This window comes from Anser anser, assembly GCF_964211835.1.
Source record: "Anser anser genome assembly, chromosome: 1".
Taxonomy (NCBI): domain Eukaryota; kingdom Metazoa; phylum Chordata; class Aves; order Anseriformes; family Anatidae; genus Anser; species Anser anser.
The window spans coordinates 19,165,783-19,185,947 of record NC_139720.1 but is presented as its reverse complement, the minus strand read 5'-3'; the positions used below and the strand labels follow the sequence as shown (position 1 = coordinate 19,185,947).

The following is a 20,165-nucleotide window of genomic DNA, read 5'->3' as shown; positions in this document are numbered from 1 at the left end:
GCAGGAGGGAAGGAAGGGGAAGAGCTGAGAAGAACTGAGAGTCCATTGAAGGGATTAGTTGACAATTCCTTGAATTTCAAGAATGGGTGAATGCCAAACTACAGGCACATACAGTAGAACAGTCTAAATGATCTTAAATTTCTCAGCTATAATTTACTGAACTGATATTATGCAGGACAAAGTCAGTAGAACCCAAACAATTCATGATCATACTGTGAATTTGAATTAATTCCTTTCATGGAAAGATGAAGCTGAGATACTTTGACCATATACAGTCAAAGCAGACCTGGGTCAACTATCCATATGAAAATCCCAGTGACAAGCATCCATATTACTGCACTCTGGAATCCTCCTAGTTGTAGGCATCTCCTTATGCACCAAAAGAAAAAAAAAAAGGGGGGGGGGGGGGGGAGCAGAACGAGGAGCTCCTGTTACAGTAACTAGTGTATGAGAGAAGCTTTCCTCTACCTTCAATGGGAACAGGGAAAGTTTCTCTATCTCCATTTTTATCTCCTTCCACATCTGCCAGCTATCTGCTACTATTTAACTGTTTCTACACCACGTGAGAAGTCTGACTTTTTTTCAAAAACCTTTGCTTCTAATGTGTGAAAACTCATCACTTTCAAGCATAATGACATCTCCAAAATACCACTTTGTGGAAGGTCATCTTCTAAGACTGTTCTCAGTGATTTGGTACAGATGTCAGTACAGAGGAATTCTGAAGATAAGAAAGATCATCAACTGTCAGGAATTGCAGTCACCATTATTATTACTTTTCCTGTTCATTCATTATTTATACATTAAGTATAACAGTCCCAAGTAAAAAAGCGACATGAATAATTTCCTCCAAAGGAAACCCTTCTTAAATTTATCCCATTCATGCCAGTTTTCATAACAGCCTAAGGGAACTTTCTAGTATTTGCTTCAACCAAGTGAGCCATATTTTGCTTCAATATTTACATTATTTGTTTTTCTACAACAGTACACAGCGTGTCATGCTTCAAAGATAGCCAGCATACAGAAACAGTCTCCTGAACATAAAAGCTAGGATAAACACAGTCCAAAGTCACCCCCATCCATGTACAGGATGCTATTTCCAGTATCATGTAGATTTTCAGTGTTATTTTCTTTTTTCTCCCTCATTTCACCCCGATTCCTTCCTTAATATCCAAATTCCCTGACAGCTGGTCTTCTAATGGTGGAACTGTTGTGAGTGAATATAGATAAATAAAGTGGTTTCCTTGGAAACAGAAACTAACGTACAGCATGTAAAAGATTTTAAAACATTTCTATTCCCACTTACATCCAGCCAGCAGTTTTCATATCATTTGTTCTTTTTTCATATCAAATGTTCTTTTTTTTTTTTTTTTCTGATTAATAGCAGTACAGTACTGCTATTCCTTCTTCTCCCTCACCTCATAAGCTGTTTATCAATTCTACTGTTATATGAAACATAATTTAGTGGACATCTACACACTTTATAATGATACCAAAGATCTGCACATGTAAACAAGTGTTTTGTTTGTTTGTTTTTATATATATTTTCAGTAAGACTGCTGCTCTAGACTAAAGAGTTTATATAGACTTGAACTATATAACTGCACTAGGAGGAAATTCTAGAGATCATAATTTACACCTTCCAGTAGTGTTATTTCTCTCACTCTTTAAGTTCAGCTGATTACAAACAAATATGTGGCTCTGTAGAATTTTGATGATGGAAATTCAGAAATACATTTGTTGTTTTACCCATAACTAGGTCCTATTCATTACCATGAACATATAACAGGGGCTTTCTCTGTTTGTTTTTTGTTTGCTTGTTTGTTTTTCTCTGTAGTCACCTAATAGTCATCCTGAGACAGAAACATTGCATTTCTAGAAGATTCTTGAAACAGTTGCTAGCTTAGTATATGGAGTTATAAGCTTAAAATCCAGTTTAATGGATTTTAATTAAGTGGCTATTTGATTTGCATACTGATACATAATAAGGTAAACATAGAAGTGGCATAGGTGTTCGTTAGCAAACCCTTAACTCGGAGTTAGTAGTCACAAATGCTGGGGACTGCCAAGGAATTTATCCTAGTGTTCAAAGATACAGAGAGAATGATAAGGCAGAAGTTTTCCCTCCACTTTTACTCAATGACTATGGACAAAACATGAACTGCATGACCAAGTTCTTTTCCCACTTAAAATTTTACACACTAGAGCATTACACGCTACAGAATACATTGAGATCAAAGCTTGAGACAACACCACTCCCCTTATTCTCTGACTTAGTTAGGATGAATAGTTTACAACTGATCCATAGTCACCTGAAACAAGTTATAAAAAAATACCCCAGGTTGCAATGAAGAGTTATATATACTAAAATAAAAATACAGATACACACATACAAAACCAGAAAGCTAAAAAAGTCTGTAAGACTTTGACTCTTATTTAGTGGAAGGAGAATAGAGTCCTCCAATGTTCTCAGTATATTGGTTTGCCGAGCTTCCAGCTCTCCAGTGGAACCTGTTACCTGTCAATGAGGGGGCACTACCCTCTCACTCTTTCATTGTCTGTGTGAATTAAATTGGTAAATCTAGGCATAAGCAATTTTTGCCTGGGACACTTTAGACACTCTTTTTCTTTTTACTCAATGTCATTCATTTTTTTTCATGTTTTTCAATTAAAATTACTTATATGATACTTATATTATTACTCCAAGTGGTTTATATTGAATAGAAAGAATTACAGAAACTAAATTGTGTTTCACTGTACCAGAAGCAGCATGCACCTCCCCGTTGAAAGGAGATTGGTGCTTGTAAATGACATTGAGGTGGAAAGAATATTAGTGAACCAAAACTACTACTTTTTTTTTTTTGTTTCTTTGTGTGTGTGTGTCCAATGTTATCCCAATATAGAAATTAATCCATTTCTCCTCCCTGTGGAAGGGAAGCGTTCCTGCTTCAGGTTCTTTGATAAATGCTAATAACTAAAAGATTCCATTAGAGAGGACTTTGGCTACAAAGTTGAAATATAAATATTTCAAAAACCAATCTCCATTTTTGCTATATTAATTCAAAGATGGGATCATACTTTTCTGATATGACACAAATAGAGACTGAGCTCTATCTGGGTTAGTACAGAGTGTTTAGTATCTAAACTATTCTCTCTGTATATTATCAGAATATAATTTCTTTTTTTTTTTTTTAAACAGCTTTCAGTGCTGTAAATTCTCTTATATAGACACTTTCTGTTTTTGCTTTCAGTTTATTAAATCTTCAAATGTTCTGTACCATGTTTTTCAGTTCTCATAAGTCTTCTTGAAAGCGTACTATTTTTAATCCCAGCATGATGAAGAAAAAAACTCTCAGATTTTGTGTGTTTTGGACCATGGAGGTTATTATTTGCCATCATAAGTTCTGAATTGATCAATGATTATAGGATGACAAATGACTCTCAGAACACAGGAATTCAGCTTTAATTTGTTTATACATTCTAGAGGATATGCCTATAACGTTTTGCTCAAGGCAACCTTCAAAATAAGTGATTGTTTTCCATACCTCAAGGCTGCATGTATGGCTTCAGGTGGAGACAGCAACTCCCTGAACCCTGTCCAACCATACCTGAGTTGCTATTATAATTTCAGCATGATTCACAAGCCATCACTTTAATGGAGATCAGTGGCATGTGCCTAAAACAGATAGAAAGATATTTTAGAACAGAATTTCTTATAAGGTTTCCAAAAAATCTGTTCATGATCCAGCTATAAATATCACCCAATCACTTATAAATTACGGCATGCTGAAATTCAGCCCTGTTAGAAATCCAGCAAAAGTTGTTACATTACATGGGATTTAAGCGGTGGATAGGCCTTGTGCTACATCTTCATATAGGAATAAATTTAATTGAGTGAGGACTAAAAAGGCTTATTTAGAAGTAAAGGAAAGACGATGTACAGCTCTTTTCTTGGTCAGTGTTTGATCACATTTGCTAGTCAATTTGTTTTAAGTAGATCTATTATTTTTTCAGCTATATTAATGATAAGCAGTTTATTTGGACTGTTTACCATTTATGTTGAGACACTGGTGATCCATGTCACAGGCTGTTATTTCCTCTAAACGGCTGGATGACTGAAATATGGTAAATTGTAGAAGACGCAGAAAAAATAATGAGCAAATAGTACTGATTTTCTATTAAATAGATATTTCTGCAGGAAAGGCTAAAACTTTGAACACAGAATATAGCTAATGAAAACCTTTGGCTAAGATCCAACTAATTAGTTGTAACCAAATAACACAGCCACTGAAACTACAAGATATTTAATTTTTGTTGACAGAAGAAATATATCATTTTTAGTCTTTTTTTTTTCCTTTTTTAAAGTCAAATTTTAATGCCAGTTTCAGTTAAAAAGTAGAACAAAGAAGAATGCAGCCAAAATAGTTGTCATTTAATAACCAAGAAAAAGGGTCCTTTTTATTTTGTTCCTAATATTGGAATAACTTTAATGAATGAAAGAGTTCTTAAAGTTATTAAAAAGCTTCAACCATCAGTGAACATACCTAGCTAAATGAAAACTGAAGAACTATTCAAATAAACTTGTTTCTCTAAAGGCGGTTAATTCTCCATAATAGACCAGATACAAATAAAAATATTATTTTAATAAATATTAAGAATGATAAGGCACCATAAGTTCTCATATACACGCACTCACAGAGGAATACTTTTTTGATTCATTCAAGGAAAGCAATTTTTCTCCTTTTTTTAAGTTAAGAAGGAAAATAGTTTTCCTGCCATACTTGTTTCAATATGAAGCACATACATGTTCAAAAAGCAGAACTAAGATCTGCAGATTATCTCAGGTTAAAGAAAAATACCTGGGGTTATATGTCAGCTAAATCTTAGTTTAAAAGGAGCACTCTATACTTTATTGATGCATGCATAGCATATAGCACATGACATATTTAATATTTGTATCTAAAAATATAGTGGGTCATACAGGTCAAAAGCAGCAACCTACTGTTTCAGTAAAAAATCATAATATTAAAAAAAAAATCCCTGTTTAAACAGATAGTAGGCGTAGGAGTAGTAGTACATGTGGACACATTATATTCACGCCTGTCTTTCATTCAGCAATTAATTTGAAAAGTCACGATATATACAGATATGTAGCTATTTCTCAAAAGGCATTGATACCAGTTGCAGTGTAGCTAGAAAAGTGATTAAAATTACAATAACAATTTAAGCATAATGATATGTAATTTGCCGTACAAGAAGATGAACCACATGATCTCTCATACCTCCGTCAATAAGAGGTAAAAATTACATGTAAGGTGACTTATACCTGATCTGGTGGGTGGCATCCCTGCCCATGGCAGGGGGGTTGAAACTAGATGATATTTAAGGTCCCTTCCAACCCAAGCCATTCTATGATTTTATGATGCACTATGACAGTAAAGCACAGCAGGTATTCAGTAAAAGCAGCCAGACTTTGAGATTATGGAGATCTTTATGAAGAAGGGACAAAAATTCTTAGATAAAGAATGCAAGTAAAGACAGAACAGTGGGAAAGGACAGAGAATTAGAGCTGTCAGCTGGCTTCGCATTTAGGATAGAAATGGAATGTCTTGTCAAGCTATTTTCACCATTTACTCCTGTCTTTTTTCAACTTTGCTAGCACATCACCCAGGGCTCTTCTGACTTGTGAGTATACTTGGATTGCCTAGAAACTTGATTGCTGTTCTCCTGAATTTCATTAATAAATAATAATAATAATAGCTTATTATTATTAGATTATTATTATTATTATTAGGATTACTATAAATGCAAAGTCTCACTTGCGAAATAATCCTAGATAATCTGAGTCACTCTCTGCGAGTATGTGTTTGTAGCCAGGTTCTTGCTGAGTGAGATAGATCTAATCTTTGGGATCTGGTTGAAGATTTCATATCTACTATACAACTGATTACTACTCATTACTGTATTTTATGAAAAGCTCCTAAGAGATAAATCCAGTGCTATTAGAGTTTTGTGACTGTGTGACTTCCATCTCTGAAAAGTAGGAAAGTAGGTTCTAAAAGCAATGGCCAATATCTCCAGTAGAAGACATAGTGAAATGCAGTATATTTGTAATAATATTTTTAAGATTCCCTTGAGCAGGAGGCTAAGCAATAAAACCATTTAATGTTCTTTGTGATGGACTGATGATCATAGAATCATTAAGGTTGTAAAAGACTTCCAAGATAATCTAGTCTAACCATCCCCTTCCACCACCATCACCCACTAAACCATATCCCTAAACACCACATCCAACCTTTCCTTAAACAACCCCAGGGACAGTGACTTCAACACCTCCCTGCAAAACCTATTCCAATGCCTAACCACTCTTTCTGAGAAGAAATTTCTAATCATTTCCAACCTGAACCTCCCCTGGTGCAATTCCCTCTTGTCCTTGTTGCTAGTTACCTGTGAGAAGAGGCTGACTCCCAGCTCCCCACACCTTCCTTTCAGGTAGCTGTAGAGAGCAATAAGGTCTCCCCTGAGCCTCCTCTTCTCCAGACTAAACAACCCCAGGTCCCTCAGCTGCTTCTCACAGGACTTGTGTTCCAGGCCCTTCACCAGCTTCGTAGCCCTTCTCTGGACACGCTCCAAGGCCTCGATGTCCTTCTTGTACTGAGGGGCCCAAAACTGATCACAGTACTTGAGGTGTGGCCTCACCAGAGCAGAGTACAGGGGGACAATCACCTTCCTGGTCCTGCTGGCTACACTATTCCTGATACAAGCCAGGATGCCGTTGTCCTTCTTGGCCACCTGGGCACACTGCTGCCTCCTGATATTGTATGCCAACACTTTTGCAAAGTAGGTACATCATATCTTCTCTTTTACATGTAGCATAATACAAAGTTGCTTCAATGTACAAAACATATTTCAGTTAATATGAAAAGTATCAAGAATCTAATTCTGACTTTTCATATGTTTTACTATTATCATTTAGCAAACTCTTCTTAAACACCAGTTTATTTCCTTTAGTAATACCTTTGGCAAGACACCTCTTTCATGCATGTCTGGGCATGATTATTTGATTATAGAGGTTCCATGTGTGTATGTCTAACCTTCCCTCTTGTTCCCTAATTTTTTCACACACTGATTTCAGAATACAAGGTACAGAAACTGAAAGCTGCAACTCTTGTGAAAAGTCTTTAGAATCTCTGTTCAGTACTGCCAAAAGGGATAAATCATCCAAAAAATAAAGGTAGATATACTGTAAAGTCACAAATTGAAAGATCTAGACTGCATGTGCATCAGGAATATACTAGAAAACGTGCTATTTATTAAGGGGGAAAAACTGAGGAAGGAAAATTCCTGTCACTAATGAAAATAGACTTTAAAATAAAAATCACATTTCATTGTACAGAAATCAAACTGTTTTCTGATTCAAATTACCTATATAACTCTCAGACAAATAATACAATCCAGACTGAAACACAGGAAGTCTAGCTATTATAGGTGTGCTGTTGAAGTGATATTGTTCAAGTTAAAGTGATTAGTACTTTACTAATAGGGCAATAAGTAGGATGCCTGCAATCCTTCAAGACACACCTACAGTACTATATGATTTGCAGCTTAGCAAACATTTAAGTATAGCATCAAAAAGGTATATAACATGGACTGAACTTATGTTACTGATAATGACTGCAATTTGAGTATGTACAGTAAATGAATGAAGTAATTAACTGATTAAAACACTTGCTAGATGGCTGTAATGAACTTGACCAGTGTACATTGAAGAGTTAATGATCCACATGACAGCAAACCTGGGTAGGCACATTCCTGTACTGTGCTGCAGGTATAGATATACTATCAGTCACGTGATGCTCTGCAGGTATAGCTGTGCCATCAGGCCTGTGCTGTGCTGTGCATATTGCTCAGCTGCAGGATAAGCTTAGCCCAGTCACTGAAACAGAGGAGGCTGTAAGCAGCTCCTACTTGGTACATCCCCTTCGTGTCCTTGCATTTATCTAAAAGTGCAGCAAAAAATTCTCACATGAACATCTTTTCTGTTTCCCAGTAGAAGTTATCTTTTCTTTTGAGCAAATCCTCTAAGAAATTAAAAGACCAAAATGGGATGATCTGTCCACAGATGGGATCTGCAAAGTGTGCTGCTGCACCTTGAACAGAGGTCCATTCAATACCTCACAACCTGGTGCTCCCAGCATCTGAAGGAATGTAAGACTGTCTATACTATCCTCTTTCTTTATAGTATTAACTATCCATGATAAATGTAGTTACAATATAGAATAATTATATTAATTACAGTGTTAACATAGTTAATAAATGGCATTTTAAATGATACTTAACAGAATCTAAGAGCCTTTCTTACAGGAATCACAATGACCCAGAACCTCCTGGTACAAAACAATTCCTCACAATGCAAAACAATTCCTGACAGATGAAACAAGCAGTGGGAAAATAAAAAATGCAGTTTAAACATATAGAGAGGGAGCAATGGCTTGGATTTTGGACAAATTAATAAAAAACTTAAATGATCAAACCAATTTTATCTTAGTCTGTGATAAAGATAGCTGGGTGAATTCCTAACTGACAGAAGAAATCATTGAGTAGTCAGTCTTAACATTGGACAGTAGGCAAACTACAACCCTAGAACATCAAAGAAGGAAAGAAACACAGAAATTGAGATCCCATAAGAAATAATAAGCCAATTTAGCCAATTATATGAACACATGAGTTTAAAATACAGATAATCATGTGCAGAAGGATTTTATATTGCATGATTAAAAAAAAAAAAAAGGAATAAGAGCTAGAAGGCAGGGGTATACTGAGCATAGACACAGAAAGAGAAGCCAACAAAAGCTCTGAAGAACTGATTGTTCTTTTCCAAATTTTTAATTCAAATTCAAAATCATTATGTGAATAGTGTTTCATTTCATACCTTCTCATTTCACTTGTATTCACTAAACCATAGAAGTATTTAAAAGGTCTAAATTTGCAAATCAACAAACATTAGACCTCACTCAAAATATGAATTAGCTAATTAACACAAGTAGTTCCTGAAGCCAACGACTTAGCAGTATTTAAAGAATAGTTTATTTAAATATTGGGTATGAAGCGTGTCCTGAGTTCTTTAAAACTGGACATTGGGGTAGTGGAATGGTGTGGAGGGAGAGAAATATATTGGGAGAAGAAGATTATGTAATAATTTAAGACAAATTGTTGAGATCCTTATTGATATTTCAAAAGGATAGCCAGGAAAGATTCCTAGGCCATAAATTATGGGAAGATAACGCTAATTTCAGCAGACAGTAAGTGGCAAATATAGTCAAACTTATTACCTATGATTAAGATACATTTCATTTAAAAATAAAAAAAAATAAATGACAGCATAAAACTGGAAAGAGAATTAGAGTGATCAGAATTAAATACATGTCAGTAGCAGAATAATTCAGTATGGGTTTTGCAGGCAAATACATATGTCCAGCATATAATCCCAAAATGGATGTCCATTATGTCAATGAAAACTGTCATCAGAAACATGGAAGGATCACGTTAGATGAAAATTGGATTCCAACAAGCTAGAAGAAAATCACTATGGGGAACAAAATTGATGCAGAGGGAGATTCTGTCACATGAAGTGCAATACTCATGAAGGACTTGGAGCACCTTGAAATGACATTTAATCAGGATCATATTTTTTTTTTCTCCTTTCCATGCTGTAACTTCAATAAATTCAATCAGACTGTTCTGGCTTGAGAAAGAAATTGTAAATATAAGTACAGATTTCTTGCGGTTCGTTCTAATCTGTTGTGAGTTCCTCCTCCTGTTCTTAGCATACAACTATAATCACATCTTAAACATATACTTAAATCAGTGTCCTTTGGCTTTAAAAGTAACAAAATTATCGAAGATCTTAACTGAAGAAATAACTTAAAATAAAGCTAAGCAGCTTTCAGCTGTCTAAACATAGGCATCTAGAATTGTTTTAGGTTCTGTTGAGTAACTTGCCAGGGCTGCAGCTGTAACTTCAGAAGGGTGCAGGTCTCCCATGAAGGCTGTTTCACATGTGGCAGCAGATGTCACTTAATACCCTAGACCATTTTGAAATGGCATATCTACTGACAAACAAGTTAATCCCATCCTATCTGAAATCTCTTGCATGAAAAAACGACTAGATAAAATAGTTGTGAAAATCACATACATTTTTTGATGATTTATAAACAACATGAATATTTTGTTGCTGCTAATCAGTCATTTGGTTGAGCACTGCTGAAATCACTAATAACAGGATGAAATAGTGAAATGCTGATGAGTTGGAGTAACTTGCTCCATTCTTGTTTTTGTTACAATGCTGAACGTGAGAGTAAAACTCTTTAACTTTGAACAATCTGCTTTCCCACTTGATATTAAAAAGTAAAATGAAAAAAAAAAAAAAAAGAAAAAAAAAGATTCAGCAAATATGTATTGAGGCATTAACCCCAAAGTCAAATCAACTGTGGAAAGAGTTCACCCATACATAATGGAGGTAAAATCTTGAGTGCCGTGACCTAACAAATACTGTTGGATGTTAGAAAATTGTCCCTATTGGGCTCTAGTGCATGTTAGAGAAAAAGAGAAGTTGAAAAACTGCATAAGTGCTGCCAAAAAAAAAAAAAAGTAGAAAGAAGGAAAGTGTCATGTATGAAATTATATGTTTCACTTTTAAGAGAGAAACAGCAGTATATCTATTGATTTCATGTAGTGATCTAAGAAACCTTAATCTTTGTTAAAGACTTAACGAGATTCAAGATGGGGATGGACTCTTGATTATTTACTGCACAGAGGACAGGGTAAGTCAGTCATGTCAGGGAGACCTTCCCACTGAATCACAAGTACCACGCTTCATTTCTAAATTCCCTGAACCAAAGAGGGAAGGAGTCTGGCTGCAGCTGACTCCACTCCTAATCCCAGACTTGATCAGTGGTTTATATCTAAGAATTATGTGCGCACAACTAATCTAAGATATAATCTTAGTGAAATTTACAAAGTTTAGCAAGCTATTAATCATTTACCGAGGATCTGTTGTAGTAAGGAATCTCTTGAGAGGAGTAAGGGATCACTGCAGCAGGTGTGACCTTGAGAGGCATCCTAACTCGTGGAGATCCTGCCATGCAGCCAGCTGCTGTGTGGAAGAGCTCAAAAGGCTCTTGGCCTGATCACAATTTATGGAGTAAGATGATGGACTAATAGTCACATTGGGTTTTGGTGCATACTTCTTTGTCCCTCAGCTGCCAAACAAGACATCTGTCTGTCAGTTTCTCCAGCACCCAGGTTAAGCTGATATTGTTGTCACTATCTGCCTGAGCAAGGCCTTGGGTGTATCGAGGACACCGGCCTCTGTCTGAACAAGGCCTTGGACACAACGGCCTGTGTTTGAGCAAGGCAACAGCCAGACTGAAGGCAAGAAGTGTGTGTGTGGGAGGGGGAAGCACACCATCACAGAAGGAGAGAAGGAAAAGTGAGGTTGTGTAACTTTTTTTTTTTTTCTTTCTCAGTGGAAATTAGCTGATTCTTGCATAGCAAGGGACAGACACTGGATGAGGGGAATGAAGATGACTTGAAGGAGAGAAAGTATTGAAATAAAAACTAGGATTAAAAACATAATAATTCAGTGGAGGAAATGAAAAAGATAAAAAACAAAACAACAAAAAAAAAAACCAACAGTGGAAGTCATGCATAAGCTAGTACATATTCCCCAGAGGGATTGAGAAAGTGCTAGTGATGTGACCACATGGATGAACTATTAACTAAAGGAACAGGACAAAGAATCAAAAAAAAAAAAAAAGGTACAAAAGAAAGAAAGTAAGAAGAATCATTCATCCTTTGTGATACAAGAATTGTTTGATTTGTTTGTCTACAGTTTATTGGAAGCAGGTCATTTCTTTCCCAGAAAACTGTTACAAATGGTTAGAAGCTTCAGAAGCAACCAGAAAGAGGAGCAGCAAGAAGGGGGAACAGCAGCATAGGTATGGTGACTTAAGCATTTGGGGTCTGTTGATTAATTGTTTGAAAGAAAGGCAGGGTAAGAGAGCAGTTTTACTGTCAGGTTCTGGACAAATCAAGGTCCCATCTTATCATATCATATCATATCATATATCATATCATCATATCGTATCGTATCATATCATATCAAAGAGGAGAGGGAAAAGGGGTCAAGAACAATGCAGAAAGAGCTGAACAAAGACATAATGCAGATAGATTGGAAGTCCACTGAGAGCGCTGATAGACCAGCGCTTGATTTAGAAGTGAGATGAAGGAAAAAGTAGTGCCAGTTTGGCACTGCAGTGGTTCTGCAGTGATTAAATACTTAGTCATTTTACTCAAGTACTTAGTGATTTTGACTCAAGGACTTTTCAGCTTCTCCTGCTGCCCTGCCAGTGAGGAGACTGGGAGTGGAGAAAAAGCTGGGAGGGGACAGAACCGGGACAGTTGACCCAGAATGCCCAAAGGGATACTCCAAAAAATGGGATGTCATGCTGGATAATTATATGGGGTGGCCATCCAGAGAGTTGGGGGGAGCATTGCTCAGGGATGGGCTAAGCATCAGTCAGTGGGTGGTGAGCAATTACATTGTGCATCACTTGCTTTGTACATATTATTATTATTACTATTATCTGCAGGGCCTGCAGGGATGGATGACCTCTGTGAGAAAAATCATAGAATCATAGAATGGAACAGATTAGAAGGGACCTTAAAGATCAGCTAGTTCCAAATCTCCTGCCATGGGCAGGGATGCCACGCACCAGATCAGGTTGCCCAAAGCCCCATCCAACCTGGCCTTGAACACCTCCAGGGACGGAGCATCCACAACCTCTCTGGGCAACCTCTTCCAGTGCCTTACCACCCTCTGAGTGAAGAATTTCCTCCTAACCTCTAATGTAAATCTCCCCTCTTTTAGTTTAAAACCATTCCCCCTTGGCCTCTCATTGTCTGCCTGAGCAAACAGTCATTCTCCATCTTTTTATAAGCCCCCTTTAAATATTGAAAAGCTGCAATATGGTCACCCTGGAGCCTTCTCTTCTGTAGGCTGAACAGCCCCAACTCTCTCATCCTTTCTTCATAGGAGAGGTGCTCCAGCCCTCTGATCATCTTTGTGGCCCTTCTCTGGACCCATTCAAACAGGTCAATAGCCTTCTTGTGCTGGGGGCCCCAGACCTTGATGCAGTACTCCAAGTGGGGCCTCACAAGGACAGAATAGAGAGGAACAATCACCTCCCTTGACCTGCTGGCTACAAGCAGACACTGCTGGCTCGTGTCAAGCTTTTCATCTACCAGAACCCCCAAGTCTTTCTCTGCAGGGCTGCTCTCAATGAGGTCTTCTTCCAACCTGTACTCATGTCTGGGATTGCCCTGACCCAGGTGCAGCACCTTGCACTTTGACTTGTTGAACCTCATTAGGTTCACGTGGTCCCACCAGGTAGGTTGTCATCAGCTGATTTCTTCAGGATCCTGAGATGCATGACATCAGGTCCCATTGACTTGTACTTGCTTGGTTTTATCAGGTGGTCTCAAACCTGCTCTTCACTTACAGTAGGAGGGACTTTGCTCCCCCAGCCCCCTTCATGTTCAGGGAAATGAGAAACATGGTAAGCCTGACTGGCGGAGAAGACTGAGGCAAAGAAGTCACTGAGTTATGTCCATGTCTCTATGTCTTTTGTTAACAGGTCACCCTTCTCATCCATCAGAGGTGGTATACTCTCCTTGGCCTTTCTTTTCTGAACAATGTACCTATAGAATCCCTTCTTGCTATTTTTTGTGTCCCTTGCCAAACTCAGTTCCATCTGTGCCTTGGCTTTCCTGATCCCATCCCCGCACACCTGGAGAAGAGATCAAGTATGCCAGACACAGCTGGTTCCAATAGCTCCAAAATGGACTCACCACTGACTAAAGTTGATGCCATCCACAAAAATGGTGGTTGCACCACAGTGAGAGCATATTTAAGAAAGGATGAAAAACAATGTGCAGCAGCAGTGACAGAGGGAAGTGAGAAAAAAAATGTGAATCAGCTCTGCAGACATCAAGGTCAGTGAAGAAGGAAGGCAGCAGATGCTCCAGGTATAAAAGCAGAGATTCCCTAGCCAGCTTTAGAGGACTATGGTGAAGCAGGCTGTCCCCCTGCAGCCCATGGAGGACCTCACTGGAACAGATATTCATGCTGCAGCCCCTTGAGGACTCCACACCACACAGCAAGTGGATGTGCCCTGAAGGAAGCTACTGCCCATGTAGAGGAGCCCACAGTAGAGTAGGTTTTCTGGCAGGAACTGCAGCCTGTGGGGGACCCATGTTGGAGTAGTCTGGTCCTGATGGACTGCACCTCCTGGGAAGGACCCATGCTGTAGCAATGAAGAAATGAAGCTCCTGAAGAGCTGCAGCCTGTTGGAAACCCATGTTGGAGCAGGTCATGAAGGACTGAATCCCATGGTGGGGACCCCATGGTAGGGCAGGGGAAAAGTGTCAGGAGAAAGGAGTTTCTGAGTGTTCTCAACCCCCATTTCCTATCCCCCTGCACATCTTAGTGTGGGGAGGAGATAGAAGTCAGAAAGGAAGAAGTAAAGTTGATCCTGGTAAGAAGGGAGTGCTGGAGGAAAGGTGTTTTTCAGTTTTGTCTTCATTTCTCATTATCTTGCTCTATATTTAATAGGTAATAAATAAAAATCATCCTCAACACGAGTCTGTTTTGCCTGTGACAGTAACTGGTAAGTGATCTCCCTGTCTTTATCTTGATCTACAGGGTTTGTTTGTTTTTTTTTTTCTTTTTCTTTTTCTACCTGTGCTGTTCAGGAGGGGGATTGAGAGAGCGGCTGGGTGGGGGTATGGTGGACAGACAAGGTTAACCCACCATAACAGCTCTTTATGCTTTAATGAAAAAAAGCCATTTAAGAGTAAAATGGTTGTTAAGAACATAATCGGGGGCATTTCTTGGTGACAAATCAATCAGAAAAATGCTAATTACATATGCTCTAGTAGGCTTGTATTAATTTATTAATAATTAAAATGAAGTTCAAATCAAACATCTATCTAAATATTAGCCAAAAGGCACAAATGCCTTTTTGTTGACCAGTAAGACAATACTATTTAGCTCATTGCAGTAAGACTGCTTATCAATTATTTCAGGTGCCCAGAGCCCTAATGACATACTAAAACTAGTATTTAATGAAAATATATAAGGATATTTTATTTTACAGACACATAAGGTGAATTTTGTATTATTTCTGCATACCTTACTTATAAACTGAATGATGCATAAATATATATATATTTAATGAATACCTAATACAGAAAAATGAAGTCCTTTGTGAAAGATATAGGGATTTAGATGAACACAATCAGACTTTTCAGTATGATTTCCTTTCTCACTACAAATGCAGGTTGTGAAAACTTGCATAGTTTACCCCTCATGCTGTTTAATAAGGCTTCAGAACAGTGGAAAAGATTCAGAAGTAATTATATACATCAGACTTTCTTTTTTTAACCAACAATAAAGAACTGATCATATTTTCTTAAATTTTATAGAGTCTCATTTTAGAATTCTCACATATTTCGTTTCTGACACTATTGTAGAAAGATTTCTCAGATAGACTTCTATTGGAAAATATTCTGTGATCTCAACAAGATTTATTTGTCTTGTTTCCATCATACTGCTCTTCATTATATAATTTATTTATATATTTAATATAAGATGCTTTGGTGTTTGCACCTTTTACTCATTACTGTCTTATCTTTATTATCTTGACTTCTTTTATTTCTCACTCAATCCATCCTTCTGATTCCTCAATCTTACTAATTTTACTATTTGAACTATCTTCAGCTTGTCAATATTTCTAGAAGTTCAGGTGTTTCTATATACCAAGAAAAAAAAAAGTACTAAAAAATCAGAATTATTAATTCCCAATTCATCATATTGTTTTATCTTGAAGCCCCATTGGAATCTTATCTTTAGTTTTCCATCACCTTCATCTAAGGTGTGATTTGGCTGTGCCATTGATTCCCCCCCTCTTCTGAACACAGAATTTATTACTTATTTTTCCAGAGATTTATCATTTTGTTTTATACCACCATATAATTAATTTTATACTTTAACCATTGTTTTCATAAACATAGTGTTTACTCTTTCTTCCAGATTACTAATAAAGCCATAATATTGCTCTTTCATAAAATAACTGACCTTCTATATAAAAGAAATGCAGTAGATTCATGTTACCTTGGATTGAGTGATCTGTTTGATGTGGTTCACTCTGATAACACAGTTCAACACCAGGGAAAATCATTTAATAAAAAGAATCATAAAATGGATAAAGAACCAACTAAACTATAAACAAAAAGTACTTCTTAAGGGAGAATTATTAGTCTGTAGTGAAATTAATAATGTAAACTCTCAGGCCTGTTCTTGGGACTAATTTTATTTCATATTCTCAGTGACTATCTTGGAAGAAAAAGTAGGCATGAGATAGTGAGACTCTACAGCTAGCGACACACTGAAACTCATCAGCAGCACAGAGAAATATTGGAATATTATAGAGGGAGAACTGGAAGATCTTCAGCACAAAAGTAATAGAAAAGCTATGAAAGTTACTAGTTCAAGGTGCAAAGTGATGCAGTTAGGAACTCAATGGTTTGTTGGTGTTGTTTGTTTATTTTGTTTGTCTGTTTGTTAGAAATAAAGGGATTTATCCAGTGAAAATACTTAGAGACATAAAGATATATCAGTGAGCTGCCACTGTGATGCTGCTGACTAGAGAACTAACTTGGCTAAGGACGTATCAATTGTGGAAGAAATTGGGAAGTATTTCTGAAAATTTACTTGTGAAGTTTTTGGAAGAATTCATATAACCCACCTTTAACTGACAAAAATATATGCTTCTTTGCTCAAGTCACCTAGGAACAATTAATTAGCATGGGTTTTTGTTTAACTGAGAAATAGTAAATTAAATGCAATGAAAGAAATTTGGGCATAAACAGATCCACTTATATATATATATATATCAGATTCTGTAAGATGGAAGAGGTTAAAGAAACTATGTTTCATGTGAATGTAGACAGATGATTTGTCATTTCTTTGGATTTTGTAGATCCTGTATACTGGGCAGTTCATCAGAATATTAGTGTTACTGTATAATATCAGGACAGGGGAATATTTATATGTGAGAATGACTATTATAAATGCCTTCTACGGAAGTCATAAATAACAAATACCCAAATTATGGGTATATATACCTGAAGGGAGGGTGTAAAGAGCCAAGCTCTTTTCAGTAGTGCTCAGTGACAGGAAAAGAGGCAGTGAGCAAAAACTGAAACACAGGAGGTTCTGTCTGAACATCAGAAGACACTTTATCATCATAAGAGTGACTGAGCACTCACACAGTTTGACCAGAGAGGTTGTGAAGTCTCTCTCCCTGGAGGTATTCAAAAGCTGTCTGAACATGGTCCAATATAACTGACTCTAGGTGACCCTGATTGAGCAGAGAGGTTGGTAAGATGATCTCCAGATGTCCCTTCCAACCTCAACATTTTAGTGCTTCCGTGATTCTTAAGTTTGGGTTGGTTTAACATGCATGAATAATGATTTAATTTTATTAATCTCTGGGTATTTATACATGAGTTTGCTTGTGTAAAGAGCTAATTTAAATTCATAGAAATCAATGAAAATTCTGGAAGCTTTTTAGGCTGTGGACTTAAAACCAGGCACTTCAGATTGCTTCTATTTGTTACACATTCATAGTCTAAAATTGAGATGTCTGGTTTACTCTAGACACTCTGAGGTCAGTGAAGCAAGGACAGTGTTTCCTTTGTTTGAATCATCAGGTTTCCTGTAGAACACTTTCATCAGATGAGAAGAGATTCCGTCTTTGAAGTCCCTGTTCTTGTCTCTGTATTTAAATTGCTTCTGAGGTAGCCTAGATGATGAACAGAATAAGTGTATGATATTTAGAAAGCAAGAATGTGAGTGAATCTTGGCTCTTATTTGGAACACTCTGAAGAATTATGACTGACTTCACTCAAGAAAATGGATTATATCTGCAAAACAGGTTTTATATTGGAAAGCTTTGGCCACTGAAGGATGCAAGGATCAAATACATTATCACATCAGTGCTAAGGGAATATTTCCATTGAGTTTGTCTTCACTCTGTGTACTTGAAAAATCTAAATTGTATTTTGTACAGTGACCATCTCCCTTTCCTAGTCTATCCATTCATTGTCTCACATCCTGACTATAGTTGTCATTTGCAGTCAGAAACTCAATTTGTCAATTTAGTCATATCCACTTTACAAAGTTGTCTTCTGACATCAGTATGTTTAAAGCAGAAAGTATGCTCACACAACAGAGATACTTCTTACTTCCTGATTCAATCTAAACAATTCCTCAATTAAAATAACAAATAAGTACATACTCCGTTTGGAAGGTGTATAAACTCCAGTGAAACTACCAGCTTCTTTACATAGTGAACTTCTTACAAAGTCACCAGATTCTATAGTTATGTATAACTCTTCTCAGTTTATAAGAGACACTTCATGTTATTTAATCACCTTTGGCATCTTTTTGTATGTGTCTATTCATTTGTCTATCCCATGTAACCCATTGTGAACTCGATCAAATAAAGGTGCATGTATGGGGAGAAACAACTCTGTCACTTCAAAGACCTTATTATCCCCTTGTAGAAAGAGAGCAAAAACAATTCTGAAGTTAGATGAATGATACTGATGCAAAAGAAAAAGACTATTCATTACTAATGTTTAACATTTAAGATGATCAAAGGTTATATTTAATGGATCCCAGATGTCTCTTCATTGACATTTCTTAAAAGCATTAAAATATCTCCATATATCACAATTTGTTTTAAAAAATACTAACTACACAGTATAATCATATTGATGAAGATTAATGGAAAAAAATGTAAACTGCAACTATTAATACCCTTAAAAATGGCTCTGTCTTCTTTTAACTTCTCATAATCTGATAATTTGATATTTAAAATGTCTTCTTATAATGAATAAGAAGCTTGTATGAAATTAAAGGTTTACTTCTTCTTTGTTAAAAGGAAGGGGCCAAAAGTCTTTTGGGGAAAGACATGATAAATTAAATCTCCTTTCTTCACCATGATACTGTGAAGAAGGACTTGCATGTAAGAAATGTACACTGATTCCCTGATAAGTGTGTGCAGGTTAAGGTGACTTTGACTTAACAACTGAGAATGCAGCCAGGGAAGACTCATATAATTTGGCTTTGCCTCTTGGTCAACCAAGAGAGAATTTAACAATAGCTTGGTTAAACATATTTTCTGCATATTGTTACTCCACAGTATCATATAACTCTGTGATAATGTGAAAAAGCATAGACTGTTTTCAAGCAGAGAAAGTTCTGAAGTTCTGTCACCAATTAAAAAAAAAAAAAAAAAAGAATTCAGAGGAGTGCATATGACAAAAAAAGTTCATCACATTGCAGTATAGAGCAGATACTGTCCTAATATGATATTAGTTGATGCAAAAAACTGAGGGTATCTTAGAACAGGACTCTGTAGTAAACATTGATCTTTTAATAGTATAAAGTTGCTGCAAGTTTTATACTTTTTACATAAGCAGGCAAATAAAATTTTTAAGTGGCCAACAATCATATGTATTTAAAAATAATATAAACACAGTCATTTTCTTTGTCAAGAAGAAACACTTGCTATTAACTGATGCTTTAACTACTGTGCCATTTTTGGAAATATTGCTGGTTTTCGTTTAAGCTTTTTTTTTTTTTTTTAATTATTACTAATCTATCCTTATTTCAGTGTAGAGAGAGAAGAAATCGAAAAGGAGGTGCACTAAAGTTTTAAAGGAAAAAAAATATGTATGCAGCAAGATTGCTTTCCAGACAGATAGGTAATGAATATCTATCTGTATGCAAAATTCCTAACTAGTATACGTATACTTCCAAAATCTGCACAAATTTTCAGTTTGCAACAAAATTGAAATATTAAAAAAAAAAATGTATAGAATTTTTTTTTCAGTGAAGAGGAATAAAATTTGAAGATTCAAATTTTCTTAATCATTAATAAAACATCTTGAAGGGATATCAATAAGAATTTCCACTTTCTACCTTCTTTTTACTTCTAAATCTCACAGGATGAGGAATTGATTTTTATTTTATGGAT

At 36.4% G+C, this 20,165-nt stretch overlaps 2 long non-coding RNA genes across 6 annotated transcripts in view; one reads left to right on the top strand and one right to left on the bottom strand.

The window, feature by feature from the left end:
* Positions 1-3,536: 3,536 nt before the first annotated feature.
* The window catches only part of LOC310892563, a 113,504-nt gene continuing 96,875 nt past the window's right edge, over positions 3,537-20,165 (bottom strand). For 4 of the 5 annotated variants that reach the window (XR_014578218.1, XR_014578219.1, XR_014578220.1 and 1 more), the window contains one exon: positions 3,561-3,673. This is a non-coding gene — a long non-coding RNA (uncharacterized lncRNA). Of the gene's footprint in view, positions 3,674-20,165 lie in introns of all 5 variants that reach the window. The other variant, XR_014578217.1, reaches the window with a different exon arrangement.
* On the top strand, positions 14,005-19,256 carry LOC310896928. The gene is made up of 3 exons (XR_014581921.1): positions 14,005-14,052; positions 14,672-14,726; positions 17,833-19,256. It is a non-coding gene; the product is annotated as an uncharacterized lncRNA (long non-coding RNA).